At 44.7% G+C, this 16,794-nt stretch overlaps 1 non-coding gene across 1 annotated transcript; it reads left to right on the top strand.

Annotated features, from left to right (window-relative positions):
• Nucleotides 1-16,088: 16,088 nt before the first annotated feature.
• Nucleotides 16,089-16,214, top strand: LOC116596685. The gene has a single exon (XR_004288267.1). It is a non-coding gene; the product is annotated as a small nucleolar RNA SNORA40 (small nucleolar RNA).
• Nucleotides 16,215-16,794: the final 580 nt, after the last annotated feature.

The raw sequence follows: 16,794 nt of genomic DNA, 5'->3' as shown, positions 1-16,794 counted from the left end.
AAAATATGCCCAGGATTTTGCCTTTTCTTTCATGCATAGGGCTTTAGGAGCTGATGTTTCTGGGCACAGAGCTCCTTTCGTTTTGCCATGCAAAACTGAAATGCATGCCCCATGAAGTGGTTAAAATCTCTCAGAAATGGGGTGCCAAGGTGGCTCAGTGGGTTAAGCATCTGCCTTCAGCTCAGGTCATGATCTCAGGGTCCTGGGGTCAAGCCCCGCATCGGGATCTCTGTCTGTCAAATAAGTAAATAAACTCTTTTTTAAAAAATCTCTTGGAGAGATCCCTCAGTGCTGCTTTGATGGGCAAATAGTTTTTCTCGTTTCTGTAGAAAGGTGCTTGCTCCCGCTAGCATGGCTGCACTGAAGTCCCCGCGCTGTTCTTAGTCCCCCGCCCTCCATATACAAGCACGGTGGTGGGGTCCTCTCTTGCCTTTTTAAACCTGTCTGGATAGGAAGATCACTGCCCCTTAAAATGTTTTCAGATTAAAACAAAACAAAACAAACAAAAAAAAAAGAAGAGATTAGATCTTGCTAGAAAAATCTGGCTGTCCCCTGTCGTCTTTTTTTTTTTTTTTTTTTTTTTTTTAACTTTGTAGAAAGTGAAGAAAGTGAAGTTAGCAATCTGCCATTAAGAGGCTGCTAATTTGGCTTACTTCAGGGATGATAAAATGGGGCTGCCAGAAGGAGGCAGGTCTGTCTGGGGGCTGACAGTTACCACGCAACCCTCCCAGCTCCCACATGAAAGGGCACCTTCTTCACTTTGCTCGCAGAAGGAAAAACACACATCAAGGATATTTTAGGTTTAACGCTGCTTAAAGATACCCTAGCTCCCTCTTCACTTTCAGTGACCAAGAGCCATGCTTGAGAGAGCATTTCTAAATGGCTTTGGAAAAGATAGTCCACAGGAGAAGATTTCCAGGTTCTAGAACCTTAGAACTGGGCTGGGAAGTAGAGGCCATCTCTCCCCATTGACAGCTACATGGCAGGTTCTTCTTCAGTGGAATTTCTGTCAATGCAACGTCTCACTTCTACTCATTACCACTGGCGATGCGTGGTTTGTGGCCTTGTAACCCGCCCCACCTTTGGGTGGCTCTGTTATCAAGTCCTTTTCTTTTTTCCCCGTTATTTTTTTTATGACACAAGAAATGCAGACTCAGGGGTAAGTACTAAAAGCCAGATAACTAAAAAGAAGAAAAAATAGGTTAACATGTTTATTCTTTTAAAAGATTGTATTTATTTATTTGACAGGGGGAGAGAGAGAGATCACAAGTAGGCAGAGAGGCAGGCAGAGAGAGAGAGCGGGAAGCAGGCTCCCCGTTGAGCAGAGAATCCAATGCAGGTCTCGATCCCCGGACTCTGGGATCATGACCTGAGCCAAAGGCAGAAGTTTCACCCGCTGAGCCACCCAGGCGCCCCCACATTATCATCTTTAAACTCAGTCTTAAGCAAATTTTTTCACTGGGCATATGTGTATGTTTTCCTTTTTGTAAAGATGGTATCATACCATAAAGACTGCTCTGGAAAGTGGGATTTTTTTTAAATACAGAGTGTATTATGAATATGTGAGTACATAATCTTTTTAAGACAGTTCTCGTACGTATCAAGTTTAAGTGTGCTTCCTAGAATAAGTGTGCTCTTATGCATTAGTCTAAGATGTTCCTGGACCAATACAGAATTGTCTGCGCTGTCCCTTCTGTTTCTCTCACAACAAATTCTGAGACTGGGTGCAGAATCTTAGGAGTTTTGTTCAGAAATCCTGGTATAAGACTCTAAACAAATCATTTTGTCCTTTAGATGATTAGGAGGTTTAAATATATACATATATATGCATGTATATATATGTATATGTATATGTATACGTATATATATGCATGTATATACATATAAGTGTGTGTGTGTGTGTGTATACTTTTTTAAAAAGAATTAACCGTGAATTCCACAGCACAAGACTACCTCTTACTGCTTCTTAAAGTATTAAATGGTACAAGCTTTTCTCTCTCAGAAAAAAAAAAAGCTTCCTTAATTCTGAACTCAAGGTAGCTTTTCTCTTTTCTCTTCAGCACAGGTGATAATAGTAACCACTCAGGACAAGGTAAGGCTTAAATGACCATACACGGGGACCACAGATTTATGAAGGGGAGGACAGCCTCTCAAACATCTACGAACAACCTCTGTATTTCAGTCAAGGTAAGGTTCAGAAAGAACTTATCCTCGAAGCACCTACACTCTTAACAAGGGTCAAAATAAAGTATCCACGAGACATCTTATATGCCGTGGGCTACTTATTTCTCCAACAGTAGTGAATTTCCACTCTAACGTCTGCAAGCCTGTGAACCTGAGCGTTTCACAGCAAGGTAAATCCAATTAAATCAGCTGTAGAAAGACTTCTAAAACCCTGGCCCAATAAAAGTGCATAGCCCTGCCTTTTAATCATTGTAGCAGGTATTTGTGGATCACAATACTGGGGTAGATGAAACATCCTATTTATTTCCTTAAAACATATTAAGCCTGGTTCCCAGCTTCTAATCACCAAGGCCCATAAGACACCCAACATCAGCACTTCCTGAGCATCCCCCACCCGTATCCTCTTTCGGTTCATAAAGAACCCAGAGCTCTTTTTATATGACATCAGGGCCATAAGAAAGGAATCTGGCTCAGGAAAACCACAAGGTCGTCCCTCCCAAGGGTCCACCCCACTGACCATAGGCTGGACTCCTAGGGATCCCTGCTTCTGCGCCCCAAGTTCACAATGCTTAATGCCCAGCCTTCAAAGACATCCACACTACATCCTCTTCTCTCCCTAAGTTCTGATATCCCCTGAGAGCTTCATTGCTAGAATGAAGGTCTTCTGTGTGCTCCGAAGCACCCTCCCATCCTAGAGATGAGAGGCCTTCTCTGTCTGAGTCAGCTCAGCTGATCTTACCCAGTGAAGCCAAACTCTATCTTAAGCAGAATATATTCAAAATGAAGACTGCCCTCTTGGGGCGCCTGGGTGGCTCAGTGGGTTAAGCCTCTGCCTTTGGCTCTGGTCATGATCTCAGGGTCCTGGGATTGAGCCTCACATCAGGCTCTCTGCTCAGCGGGGAGACTGCTTCACCCCCACCTCTCTCTGCTGCCTCTCTGCCTACTTGTGATCTCTCTCTCTGTCAAATAAATAAATAAAATCTTTAAAAAAAAAAAAAAAGATTGTCCTCTTTATTCATCGTATCAAATGCTTTTGTGTAAAATCGATCTTCACACCAACTACCTACAAGGAGAAGTCCTATGGGATGTGGCAAGGCACAAGGTAGACAGGAGGAAGAATGGTAACTGGGCAGAGGCTGGGGGACACAATGGACTTGCCCCTGCAGTTCTTTCTAAGACTATAAATACCTCTGATCATCTTTTATTTTATTTTATTTTATTTATTTATTCAACAGAGGGAGAGAGGGATCACAAGGAGGCAGAGAGAGAGGGAGAAGCAGGCTCCCTGCCAAGCAGAGAGCCCAATGCGGGCTTCGATCCCAGGACCTCGAGACCACGACCTGAGCTGAAGGCAGAGGCTTAACCTACTGGGCCACCCCGTCGCCCCTCTGATCATCTTTTAACGAGGTCCCAACTCAGGGACGGACAGACGGACTCATCCCGTTTCTGGGATCTCGGCAGCTCTTTCCTCCCTTTCCCTCCAAAGCGGAATGGCCGTGTCGTTCACCAGCCTGCTGGCTCCATGCCTCTCAGGTGCGTTCCTGCATGTGTGCTTAGTCCCAGACGTGTGCCGGGGGTTCCTGGCTGGTGCTCCCTGTTTCCTACCCAGCCCATTCTCCGGAGCTTCCAAACGAGTCCCTCTGCTTGCAGTCACCGACCCCCACCACTGCCAATTCTTAGTCTGGATTACAATCCAATCTAAAATATCCAAAATAAACAAAACAATCTAATCCTTTTGGATTAATTAATCCATCCACTACCACAGTAAATTTCTTGAAAGGAAATGTTTACTTATCAAATTCTGTTCACAAACTTTTACTGACTCCTTTAGCCAACTGAATGAACTGCACATTTCTGAGCTCTAGATTTAAGGTGCTCACTCTCTCTCTCTGTGTATGTGTGTATGCACACAAGATTATGTTTTGTATTTGACATCTCGCTTCTGTGCTGTACACACACACACACACACACACACACACACACAACCAAGATGTCATCATGAAATCTGAAGGTTAGAACAATTTACATAAGAAAAGGTATTTTCAAGGTCACTGTGCAAAACCTCACAATGTACCAGATATAAAGGCTGAACACAAGTTGACTTGGAGTTTACTGTAGTTGAGGAAATAGACTGCCATGAGCAATCTCAGGGGGAACCAATTCACCTCAGCATCTCAGCTTTTAACTCTCTGCATCCCAAATTCTTTTTGTCTATTTACAATGGGCCCCAATCTGCCTGACCCACTGTCCTATCCCCTTGCCCTGCCAAGAACCAGGAAGGCGAACAGCCCTGCTCTGTGTCGGCTCTTTGACTGAGCCAGATAAAACCCTCGTCAGCATCCACAGCTCCGAGCCTGCAATTTCGTATAGAAACTTCTCGAACGAGGATACTCTCCTTTGAATTTGAATGCATAGAAACTGACTTTTAATATTACTATTAATTAGGAGAAATTGACTCGCCCCTTGCAATTTGCATTTGTTTTGCTCTTCCTGGCATCTCCGGCTGTCTTCCTTCATATTAGCTGTATCTCCCTCTGCTTTTGTCCTTCAGTTGTATCCGCCTGCAGGAAAGGTAGTTGCAAACAGCACCCCACGGACAGAGCCCACACGAAGACTCACACAATGTGGGTGGAGAATAAAGAGAAAGGCCAGTATTGATCTTGTCCCCCATGGGCGCCTCCTGTCCGGATTCTGTTCTGACATTGCATTATGAGCTGGGGAGGGGGCCGCTGGAGGGGCAAGGAAGCTGGCTGAGCCAGTCACTCGGAAATCCACTTCAAGATGTTTTCTTTCTCCTTCTATTTTACAGAATGGTAACCAAACCATCCATCAATTAGGAGGCTCACAGTGAAACAAAGCAGTGAATGCTAGCTCTCTCCCTCTCTAATATTTCTACTATGAAGTATTCAAAATAACAGAAGAGATATACCCTCCTCCTGATGATCTTACCAGATCATCCATGAGGCAGTCTTCCTGGCTCACAACTCAAAAGCTAAAATCAAACATATTTTGTGGAAGAAGGGGCTACAGATGGGGGATTTCAATCCCAGGACAGAAGCAGGAGGACTCAAAGCTTCCAAGGCCACCACCAATGTCTTTCCTTGTCAGCCCAGCTCTGAGGGTGAGAGCCATGTTTTCAGAGAAGAGGGACCCAGCGGCACCCTTGCCCCCACATCCCTGTGCTGAGGTGAACCCCCTTGTCTGCAGGGTCCAGGGATCTGACGAATTCATTCTGCTCTGCACTCTGCCCTCTTCCCCCTGAATGCAGCCAGCCTCAAGGGAAGAGGACACTAATGTCCCCTGAGCACCTGTCCCCTCTGCCTGGCACTGGCCCACAGTCCTCCTACCTTGGCCCATCTTTCCAGTAACTGGGAAATGGCAGTGTGACGAAGAAAGGGGCTCAAGAGACTTCATCTACTGTCAGGGGTCACACAGGGCATAAGGGGGGATTTAGGATTTGAATGCACATCTTAGAACAGGTTTTCCCAAAAGCAGACCCCGAGGCAAGCCCCGGGGAGTGGGTAATTAGTTGCATTTGGAAGGTGACTCTAGGAAGCAAGAGGGAGAGACAGAAGAGAATGAGCAGGGAATGACTTGGGATGTCGGGCAGGACATCCCCGTCACCCTCCACCCAGCTCTATGTCTCCAGTCCACACCCCATGCTTCTCCCCCACAGCCCCCTCACCCCACACACAGGAGCGAGTACTCCTGCTTCTCTTTGATGGCATCAAACTCTTCCCTCCAAGATGGTCACTTACCTAGTTCAAAGCATCAAAATGTCAGCATGTCAAACTCGGTATAAGGGAGTGGTTCTCAAAGAGGCCTCCCAATCAGCAGCACCAGCATTGCCTGGAAACTTGCTAGAAAAAGCAGACCCCTGGGCCCCGCCCAAATCGGAAGCTCCAGGAGCAGAGCCCTGTCATCTGGGTTTCACAAACCCTCTGGGGGGTCTGATGCAGGCTTTAGTCTTAGAAATACCAGTACTGGTCTCAGGCTGCCGCCTGACCTAGCACTGAAAGATGGCAACTCAGGCAGTTTTCTGAAGATTTGAATCTTTTAACAAAAAGAAAAAGAAGGAGGGGCGCCTGGGTGGCTCAGGTGGTTAAGTTGCTGCCTTTGGCTCAGGTCATGATCCTGGAGTCCTGGAATTGAGTCCCGCATCGGGCTCCCTGCTCAGGGGGGAGCCTGCTTCTCCCTCTGACCCTCCCCCTTCTCATGCTCTCTCTCTCTCTCTCTCTTTCAAATAAATAAATAAAAAGAAGGAGGGAAGGGAAGGGAAGGAGGAACGGGGGAGTGAGGGAGGGAAAGAAAGTTGGTTCCTTTGACCATGAAAGAAAAATATGTATTTAATATATTGTTCTGCGAGAGGTTCTTACCAGGGGGACCATAGACCTCTCCTGCCACCAGAAGTTTCCAGTTAGGACACAGAGGACTTATGAGCATATTGGGGGGGAGGAATTACATATTTCATTTTGTGAAACCCTACTGCATTTAACATTTTATTCCATCATGAATGTAAGCCGATAAGCCAGAGTAGTCTTCGCAATACCTGTGATTTTGCCACCAACAAATCATAGCGATGTATGTGAAGACTGAATCATTGGCAAATATCTCAAATACTACTTATGTTCATCGGTACTTCAGTTTTGTTTTTGTTTTTTTAAGATTTTATTTATTTATTTGACAGAGAGAGATCACAAGTAGACAGAGAGGCAGGCAGAGAGAGAGAGGGAAGCAGGCTCCCTGCTGAGCAGAAAGCCCGATGTGGGACTCGATCCCAGGACCCTGAGACCATGACCTGAGCCGAAGGCAGCGGCTTAACCCACTGAGCCACCCAGGCGCCCTCAGTTTTGTTTTTTAACGTGTTAATGAAGAAGCTAAAGGAAAACCACTTCTCTACTCATAATACTCCTGACACTAAATGTATAGGGTTTTCCTCACACCGGAGCCCAATTGTCCAATTCTCCAATTGGGCATCAGCTGGGTGTCCTACAATTTAATTCCTGTCCGGCCCTGACTACCAGGACTTAGCACCGACCCTACAGGCCAAGGGATCAGCCCCAGAAGACTGCCCCCACTTCTGACACCTGTACTTCTGATCAACTGGCTATAGATCAGAGGTTCCACAAGCCCTTCCCAGGCTTAATAATTTGCTAGAATGACTCACAGAACTCCGAGAAACACTACACCTACTTGTTTATTATTAAAGATCTGACATAGGGTGCAGGTGAGCAACCAGAAGTGATACATATGGTAAAGTCTGGAAGGGTCTCATGCTCAGAAGCTTGGAGAGGAATGGGGGTGCACTACCCTCTCCATACCTGAATGTGTTCACCAAACCAGAAATTCTCTGGACCCCTTAGCATAGGGATTTTTAAAGGGGGCTCCATCACAAAGGCATGATCGATCAATTACTAATTCAATCTCCAGCGTCTCCTCTTCTGGATGATGGGGAATGAGGCTGAAAGTCCCAAGCTTCCAATCCGTGGTCTTCCAGTCTGGTGACCAGGCCGCATCCTGAAACCGTCCAGGAGCCCACCAGGAGTCACCTCATTAGAACAACAACAACAAAGATGCTCCTATCACCTGGGAAATTCCAAGGTGTTCAGCTGCTCTGTGTCAGGAACTGGGATCAAAAGCCGAATTTTAGAACAAAAGATGCTCCTAGCACCCCTATCACTGAGGAATTACAAGCGTTTTAGAAACTCTGCCAGGAACTGGGAGCAGAGATTAAATCTTTATTTCTTATCATGTCCCAGAAGCCCAGATATCAGAGGAGAGAAGAGAGAAGGGAAGTAAGTGGAGGAGAGGAGAGAAAAGGGCTGCACAGAACCAGATGACACCACGTCGCCTCTTTAGAAGGGTCTGAGGAAGAGGAAGAGACGGAGGAGGAGGAAGGGGAAGAGCGGAACGAGTCAGGGTAAAGCTAGAAGTGTTGGACGTGGGCGCACCGACCTCAAGTCAGCCATCACGCACCGGGCGCCTGCAGGACTCCAGGAGGATGGGAGGGAGCATCCGGGAGGAAATGGTAACACACGGCCCTTTTCTCGGGAAGCGTGCTTTAAATTCATCTAATAAATCATAATAACATTTTTCATCAAGCAAATGTCAGCCAACCACCCACATGCAAGCACTACCAATGGTTGTTCAATTAAAGGTGGGCTCTCGGGACTCCAAGAGCATAGACACAATCTAGCAGACAAGGTATGACGGGGGGGGGGGGGGGGGGGGGGGTATGAAAACCCAGAGCAATGGACATCAGGAGAAGAGTTCTGGGGCTGTGAGCCAGAGGGCTCCCGGAGGGCTGGAGGGAACACGAGGGCATCCTGGGGAGGGTGAATTGGGCAGCTCCTGCCTGGGGAACTCCAAGGTCAGAGGGAGCAGTGTGGCTAAAACAGGGTACACGCAGGGACATGGGAAAGCTTAGAGGAGCTTGAAAGGTTAACCGAGAGCCATGTTTTGGAAAGTTCCAAATGTCAGGCCAAGACGGAAGTTCTATTAGACACCCGGGATCATTTTAAAATCTCTAAGTAACTCCTTCTTAGACCAGGATGTCATCAACACGGAATCAAAATCGATAAAGGTGTTCTCCATCCCCTTGCTGGGTAAATACTTCATATATTTTTTTAAAAAGTACTACCAGCGATAGTGACAATCAGTCTTATAGTCTTTATTCCTTATCCCCCCTACACAGATTATCTGATTATCTGAAAAAAAACAGGCTTCAGAACGTTGGCGCGACCATCTCTTTGGGGCAAGTCGGTGCCTCCGGCGGTCCTAATCCCAAGGCGCCCTCTAGCGGTTGCATGAAGTATGTTCATTTACGAACCTCTTAAAGCCGTTTTAGGTGTGGACTGCAGAGAGGAAATTAGCTGGGGAGTTGCAAAACCTCCCGCTGCTGGGTCGCACCCGTAGAGACTGAGATTAGATCCATCTGCAGGGTGACTTGGGCATCAGATAATTGTAGGCATTGCCAAGATTTATAATTTGTAATTAAATTATCGTTATTTATAATAATTCTTGAAATAAGGCGCTATTAGCCTTTCAATGTTGAACAACTTTGTTCTTTCTCAGAGTTATTTTATCTGTCTTAGGGCTTTTGTGTTTCCATATGAATTTCAAAATGAGCCTCTCAGTTCTTATCCCCCCCCCCTCAAAATGCCTGCTGAGCTTTTGATTGGTATCGTATTAAGTCTGTACATCAATTTAGGGCGAATTAACGTCTTTAATACTATTGAGCCTTCTGACCCTGAACATGGTATATACCTCTCCTTTCATTCAGGTCTTCTTTAATTTCCCTAAGCAATGCTTCTGCTTCTGATTTTCAGCATACAGCTCTTGGAAGAACTGGGTCCTTCACACACGCACACACAGCTGTGCAAATAAAAAGGTTACCACCACTTTGGAAAAGTTAAGCAGTTTCTTAAAAAGTTGGACATAAACCTGTTTATTACATGAGCCAGCATTCTACTTCTAGTTGTTTACCCAAGGGAAAGGAAAGCATATGTCCACACTAATACTTGTGCACCAGTGTTCTAGCATCTTCTTTTGTAAGTGCCATGACTGACCACCCCCTTTTTTGCTTTTCCTCCTTCACTGTCACCTCTCCAAAAAACATTCTCATGAAAACTGAGGTCTGCTTGAGGGGATCCCAATTTTTTTTCAAAGATTTTATGTATTTGTTTGAGAGAGATAGAATGAGAGAGAGGGAGAGAGAGCATTGGCAGGGAGGGTCGGAGGGAAAAGCACACTCCCCAGTGAGCAGAGAGCCTGATAGGGACTCAGTCCCGAGACTACAGGATCATGACCTGAGCCAAAAGCAGTCACCCAGCCAACTGAGCCACCCAGGTGTCCCCGATCCTTACTAACTTACTTACTTATTTATAAAGTTTTTATTTATTTATTTATCTATTTATTTATTTATTTATTTGACAGAGAGAGAGAAAGAGACAGGGAGAGAGGGAACACAAGTAGGGGGAGCAGAAGAGGGAGAAGCAGGTTTCCGTGGAGCAGGGGGCCCTGCGCTCAATCCCAGGACCCTGGGATCATGACCTGAGCTGAAGACAGATGCTTAATGACTGAACCACCCAAGTGCCCCTCAGATCCCAATTTAATAGAAACTATGAGATGGAAGAAAGAGAGGAAAATTTGCCATTTTTTTAATTAGCCAAGAAGAGTTTCTCTCTCTCTTTTTTTTTTTTTTCCAAAAAGTTTTTCAAAAATAGTTTTTCAAACTATTTCAAGTTTTTCAAGAATAACTTGATGGGGTGCCTGGATGGCTCAGTGGGTTAAGCCTCTGCCTTGGGCTCAGGTCATGATCCCAGAGTCCTGGGATCAAGCCCCACATTGGGCTCTCTGCTCAGCAGGGAGCCTACTTCCTCCTCTCTCTCTGCCTGCCTCTGCCTACTTGAGATCTCTCTCTCTGTCAAATAGATAAATAAAATCTTTTTAAAAAATAACTTGATATATATAGGATGAACAGTAAAAGGATTCAATGTTGAGGGGTTTGCTGGTCTCGAGCTACAGAAGAGAAAGCGAAAGCAGCGTCTCTTCTTAAAGAAGGAAAAGTACTTAGGGATCCAGGAAGAAAAGGGAGAGAAGGGGCAAGAGCCAGGGAAGGATCGGGAGCAGAGAGCGGGCAGGTGGAAGGCGGTGGGACCACATGAGGGAAAGACTAGGCAAAGGGAAATGGAAACGCTCTCGGTTTTCCACCACGAAGTTGTTTCCCTCGATGCTCTCTTCTGGACTCCCCTAAGATGTCCTGTAAGTGTCCAGTGTTCACCAGTGCATTGAATGGGTGGGCTTCCAGTAAAATGCAAATGCAAGGAAGGTATTAAGTTTAACACACCACAAGGCAGAACAGAGACTGCAAAAACAGGAGATATTGGAAGCCTAGAGACCAAGAAGACTCCACAAACTTAAGCCTGCAGAAATTACTTTTTTTTTTTAAGCCTCTAGAAATTCTCAGTCAGTCTTGTAGATGGGGTCTTGGATAATGATCAGCTAATGACGTTAGTGGTTAAACTAATCTGCCCAGATCTCTGGAAGTCAGGGGAGTGGGGACTGTGATGAATGAGTTACTCTGAGAGATTAAACTCTCTTATCCCATACATGCCAGATCTATAGGAGGTGCCCCTCCTGCAGATGCAGAAAGAGCCACGACATTTTCCTTTTTGCAGGGAGGAGGAGGGCAGAGACCAGTTATCCTAGAGCAAAGCTCGGGTGTTAAATCAGTACATAGCACCAGGATCCCCTCGAAGATGGTGGACAAATGAAAATCAAGAGGAAAGAAATAGTGTACCCGAGTCAGCACAACAAGAGGGGATCCTGATGCAGAACAGGAGACAGAGAAAATAGTTCAGAAAAGGAGGTGACTCTGCTCCAGACCTGAGGCTTAGTGCAGCGATAGCCCCACGGTTCACATTTCCTAGCAAGTTTAAGTTTGAAAGGATGGATTATCTCTGCGCGGGCTCCCTTGGATACCTGGAGAAGAAATAGCAACACTTTAAAGCCTTGTTCATGAGACTGGCTCACGAGGAATGGAGACCTTACGAAGTTGAGCCTGCGATCCTCAGAATACTGTCCCATCTTTGGAATGCCCTGGCTTCTCAGAACCCATTTCCCGGGTTATAAACCCCATGAATACAGAATGTATCACATAATCGTTCACAATGCCAGGGAAATGGTATTCCTAGGCATACCATAACTACAGGACTGTGAAGTATGACACAGAGAACCACTTCTGTGACTTTAATAAGAGAAATCGAGTGTGTGGACAATGAGGGATGTCTGGTGGGGAAGGACCTAGGGTCTGTTCTGACAGTGATTTGAAAGTCACAGAATTCGTCTCTTTGTGTAAAGATCAGCTGGAACAGAGGGAAGGTTTTCTCCTGGAGAAATCCGACGTCACTGAATGGTTGGGCTCCCAGTGATGCCCTCCAGCCTGATGTCACTGCAGACGGGCAAGCTCTCTGAGCGATGCCACTCGCCCAGGCTCCTTCTATCTCTGCGATTTGGGGACTCGCCTCTTTCTTTTACCTCCCTTCCCTCCCCCAGTGCATGATCTCAAGTTTCTCTAGAGTTTTATTAAGACTTAGAGATGGTCTTCCTCTCTCCACTCTCTCCTTCCACTCCGTCAAATCGTCCAAGATGCTGGACTCTTTAAACGAATGGTGCAAGTCGCTTGTGTGCTGTGGAAACTGAAGTCTCGTATTTAAGCCCTGGCCAGGGAGTTTGCCACGTGTGTTAGTGGCGACATCTCCTGGTGAAGTGTGGTATTAAATTGTGTGCTCTAAAACCGCAGTTCTCATTTTGTGCGCAGGACCCCTTTACACTCTTAAAAAGATCTTTTGTGCAAGTGGGCCATATCTATCAATATTTATAGTACTGTAGATTGAAGCCAAAATTTCATTATGTATTTATTCAGTAAAATAACAACAGTAAAACCCTTACATATTAACACAAGTAACATTATTTTCAAAATGGAAAAAGCAGTGAGTATAATTGCAGTGTTCTAAGTTTTTGCATATTTAATGTGCAGCTTAGTGAAAGACATCTGGAGTCTCACATTTGCTTCACCTTCAGTCTTTTTCAATATGTTGCTGAAGTCCATGAAGAAAATCCAGCCTGGGGCATCTGCCTTTGGCTCAGGTCACGGACCTCAGGATCCTGGAATCGAGTTCTGCCTTATTCATTTGAGAGTCTGCTTCTCCATCTCCCTCTATCTCTCCTCCTGCTGGTGCTTGTTCCCCCTTCCCAAAGAATATTATTTTAAAATGGGGATACTTTTTAAAAAGAAAGAAAATCCAGCCTCACACAGATGTATAACCTTTTCAAATGATTATGGATATTCTTATTTGATACTACATCAAAACTGGAAAAATGACTGCTTCTCGAGTGGCTTGGTGAAATCTGTCAGAATACCAGTGAACTTTTCCTTCTCAGTTACAGTAAAATCTGTGGGTCTCTCTAGCGCTTTGAGCGGAACTTTATCCAGGCCTGAGTTTGTAGCATTAGCCAGAGGACATTTAGGAAAGATTGGCTGCTGAGTTATGTAGACCTCCGAAGTTTCAACATATTGTATTACCTGATACGACAGAAAAAAACGCATTTGGAAATTTCACCACCAATTCTGTAAGAGAAGTCTTCCCTTGCTGTAATGGATACAAGTTTCCCAACATTTTATTTTTTGCTTGAAAGCTCAAATTTTATCATCGGTAACAAGTGCCAAGCAGTTATCTTTGCAATGGCAGATTTGTTTTGTTCGTTTTTGAGATGTCTGCTCAAATACCCAAATCTAAATAACCTTACTTAATCTGTCAGTTTTTATTTAAAGTAAAAACGATGATGCTTCATGAAAAAGTGACTAGTTTAGCTCACAGCTCAAACTTACAATTGTTTTCCCTCTAGGCAAACACAGTTTGGTGCACACCAAGAGGACTTGATGTCCATTTCATCATGCAGAAAATTGGAAAGATGTATATTTAAGAGCAAATGCTTTGAATAATTTGCACTGCTTCTTTGAGGACACTCTTCAGTGAAACCAGCACATTAACTGGATCAAGACACTTATTGATGAACACTTCACATAATTTTTTTTTTTTTTTTGAGAGAAGGGGGAAGGAGGGAAGGGCTGGAGGAGAGAAAGAATCTTAAGTAGGCTCCACACCCAGCGTGGAGCCTGACGTGGGGCTCGATCTCACAACCCTGAGATCATGACCTGAGCGGAAATCAAGAGTCAGATTCTTAACCGCCTGAGCCACCCAGGCACCCTTGACCTCTTCACACTCTTGATGGCTGCTGTATCTGTTCGTTTGGTGTAAGAACAGAACCCATTCTGTGTATTTTAAGCAGGAAGGAGTTTAATACAAGGTCTTAGGTGCTTACAAAGGAGCCTAACAGCAAGTTCTAGGCTGAGCTTCTGGGGTCTACTGGAATGTGTAGAACTGACCCACCAGGGGATCTATCGCCTGAAGGACACCCCCCTGCCATGGAGCTCTCCCCAAATCAAGAAGCCACTGGTGTTTATGTTGCTGACCAACTGGAAAGAAGCTGCAGGATTTCCTGGCTTCCCATCAGAATGTGCCAGAGATGGCCTTCACCACACCCCTATGATCAAAATACCACGTGAGGCGATCTAACTGGCAGAACTGAATTCTCATCCTCGATGTGGATGAAAAACAGGACTTTTCTTTGGGCAGCCCTGGAATGTCAGAGTAGAGATACCACAGAATGTTCTAACACCTCTGCTGAACACTCCTCCTTCTAGCCTACATAAGGATGCTTCCTTTAAGCCAGTAATACTCAAAATGTGATACTGTATTTAAAGTGTGGGTTGGGGTGCCTGGGTGGCTCAGTGGGTTAAGCTTCTGCTTTCGGCTCAGATCGTGATCTCAGGGTCCTGGGATCAAGCCCGAGTCCAGATCTCTGCTCAGCAGGGAGCCTGCTTCTCTCTCTCTCTCTCTCTCTCTCTCTGCCTGCCTCTGCCTACTTGTGATCTCTGTCTGTCAAATAAATAAATAAAATCTTAAAAAAAATAATAAAGTGTGGGTTAATGGGGCACCCGGGTGGCTCAGTAGTTAGGCATCTGCCTTCAGCTCAGGTCCTGATCCCAGGGTCCTGAGATGGAGCCCCGCATCAGGCTCCCTGCTCAGTGGGGAAGCCTGCTTCTCCCTCCCCTAGTCCCCCTGCTTGTGTTCCCTCTCTTACTGTGACTCTCTCTGTCAAATAAATGAATAAAACCTTTAAAATAAAATGTGGGTTAGAGTAGGTAGAGTCCTGAGATGTACTGTCAAAGACTTAAATTCAGTATGTCGGAGACAAAATCTAGATGTCTTTTTTTATCTTACTAAAGATCTTATTAAAGATCTATTCCTTCTTTTTCTTTTTTTCCTCTTTTGTTCTTTGTTTTTCTTTCTTTCTTTCCCTCCCTTCTTTTCTTCCTTCATTCCTTCCTACTTTTCTTTTTCTTCCTTCCTTCCTTTTTCTTTCTTTTCACTCATTCATTCATTTATTCACTCACAGTTTACCACAGGAAATTCCGATATAGCCAGTCTACTGATCCCAGTGTGAGAAACACTGCTTTTGGCCATCGGGTCCTGACCCTGCCACTTCAGATCTATGTAGGGTACCCTTCCCCGGTGCAAGAAAGTCAGGTCTCACTTTGTGGTCAGACAGCTCTCCCCTGGGCAGAGGGACACAGCAAGGCTGAGTGACTATCATTTCTTCCCTTGCTTTCAAGCTAAAGAAGCCACTCCCCATCCAAATCCAGCTAATATCCACCTACTTTCCCCCTAGTTTGTCTTAAAAATACTTCTTTACTTTGTTTTGTTTCCATTAATTCTTTTCGGCTGAGTTGGGTTTTTGTTTTGGGGGGGGGGGTTGGGGGGCATATAATATAAAGCAAGGATCTAACTTTTCCCCCTACTAGTTTACCACTGGTTTGTGATATGTCCTTTAATCTTATTTTGAGCATTCTTTTCTTAAATTTTCAGGTCTCTTTCAGTACCGTTGCTTTACTGATCCATTTATTAGGTTTTGACCAGTGCAACTCGACCTTAACTCTTGCTGGTGTTCGATTCATGTTTAGATCAGGATGAACGTGTTTTTCTCCTTGTTCTTTCTCTTTAAAAATATTCTGGCCATTTTTACCAATCACTTTTTTTTTCTTCCAGATGAACTTGAGGTATAAATCTATATCGATTTTCCCTTTTTATTTATTCTCTAAAACTGGCCCAAACAGGCTTCTCTGGCTCTTCATTTATTTCTTCTTACCTTTTAGCACTCTCTGTTTCTTTGCTTTCTACTGAAAATTAACTACTCATGACATATATAATGAATAGATTTTTTTTCTTTTGTTTGGAAGTCTTCTCCAACAGTCATATTTCCTCAAAAAAGACTTTCATTGCACTTGCGCTGTTTTTGTTTAGTTTGTGAACAAAGACTTAGACGAAGTGCAAAAAATAAATCCTCTTTTGCAACCCAGAACTCGTGGCGCAGTATGAGTCCTGATACAGATAAGAAGGAACAAGATCCTGGGCGCCTGGGGGGCTCAGTGGGTTAAAGCCTCTGCCTTCAGCTCAGGTCATGATCCCAGGGTCCTGAGATCCAGCCCCGCATCGGGCTCTCTGCTCAGCAGGGAGCCTGCTTTCCCCTCTCTCTCTGTCTGCCTCTCTGCCTACTTGTGATCTGTCAAAGCAATAAATAAAATAAAATAAAAAATCTTAAAAAAAAAAAAAAAGACTGACTTTCTCTCGGGCCTCTCAACCTCTAAATTTTTCTATCTCTTTGACCTTGAAATAAGGGCAATGTAAGTAAACCTTGATCCTTAGAGTTTTTCTTTTTTTAAAGTCACTTTTGAAAACTCTATTTATCTCTTCCCTTATCCTCCAAGAACAAAGGTTATTTGTTTTGTCTTCGGTACAATAGATGCTAAAATTATCTTCACAAACACCATTTAAATCATGCCTTCCCCTGCCCTATATTGACATTGCTTAAATATTCAAACACAGCTTTCTTTGCCATAAACACAAATCACCAGACTTTTCCCAGCACTCCACAACCCATAAATCACCCATACACTAAACAAATTGCAAGAAAACAAATTGGAAG

Source organism: Mustela erminea, chromosome 7, assembly GCF_009829155.1.
Source record: "Mustela erminea isolate mMusErm1 chromosome 7, mMusErm1.Pri, whole genome shotgun sequence".
Taxonomy (NCBI): Eukaryota; Metazoa; Chordata; class Mammalia; order Carnivora; family Mustelidae; genus Mustela; species Mustela erminea.
The sequence above is the reverse complement of the archived record's forward strand: the minus strand, read 5'-3'. Positions and strand labels throughout refer to the sequence as shown.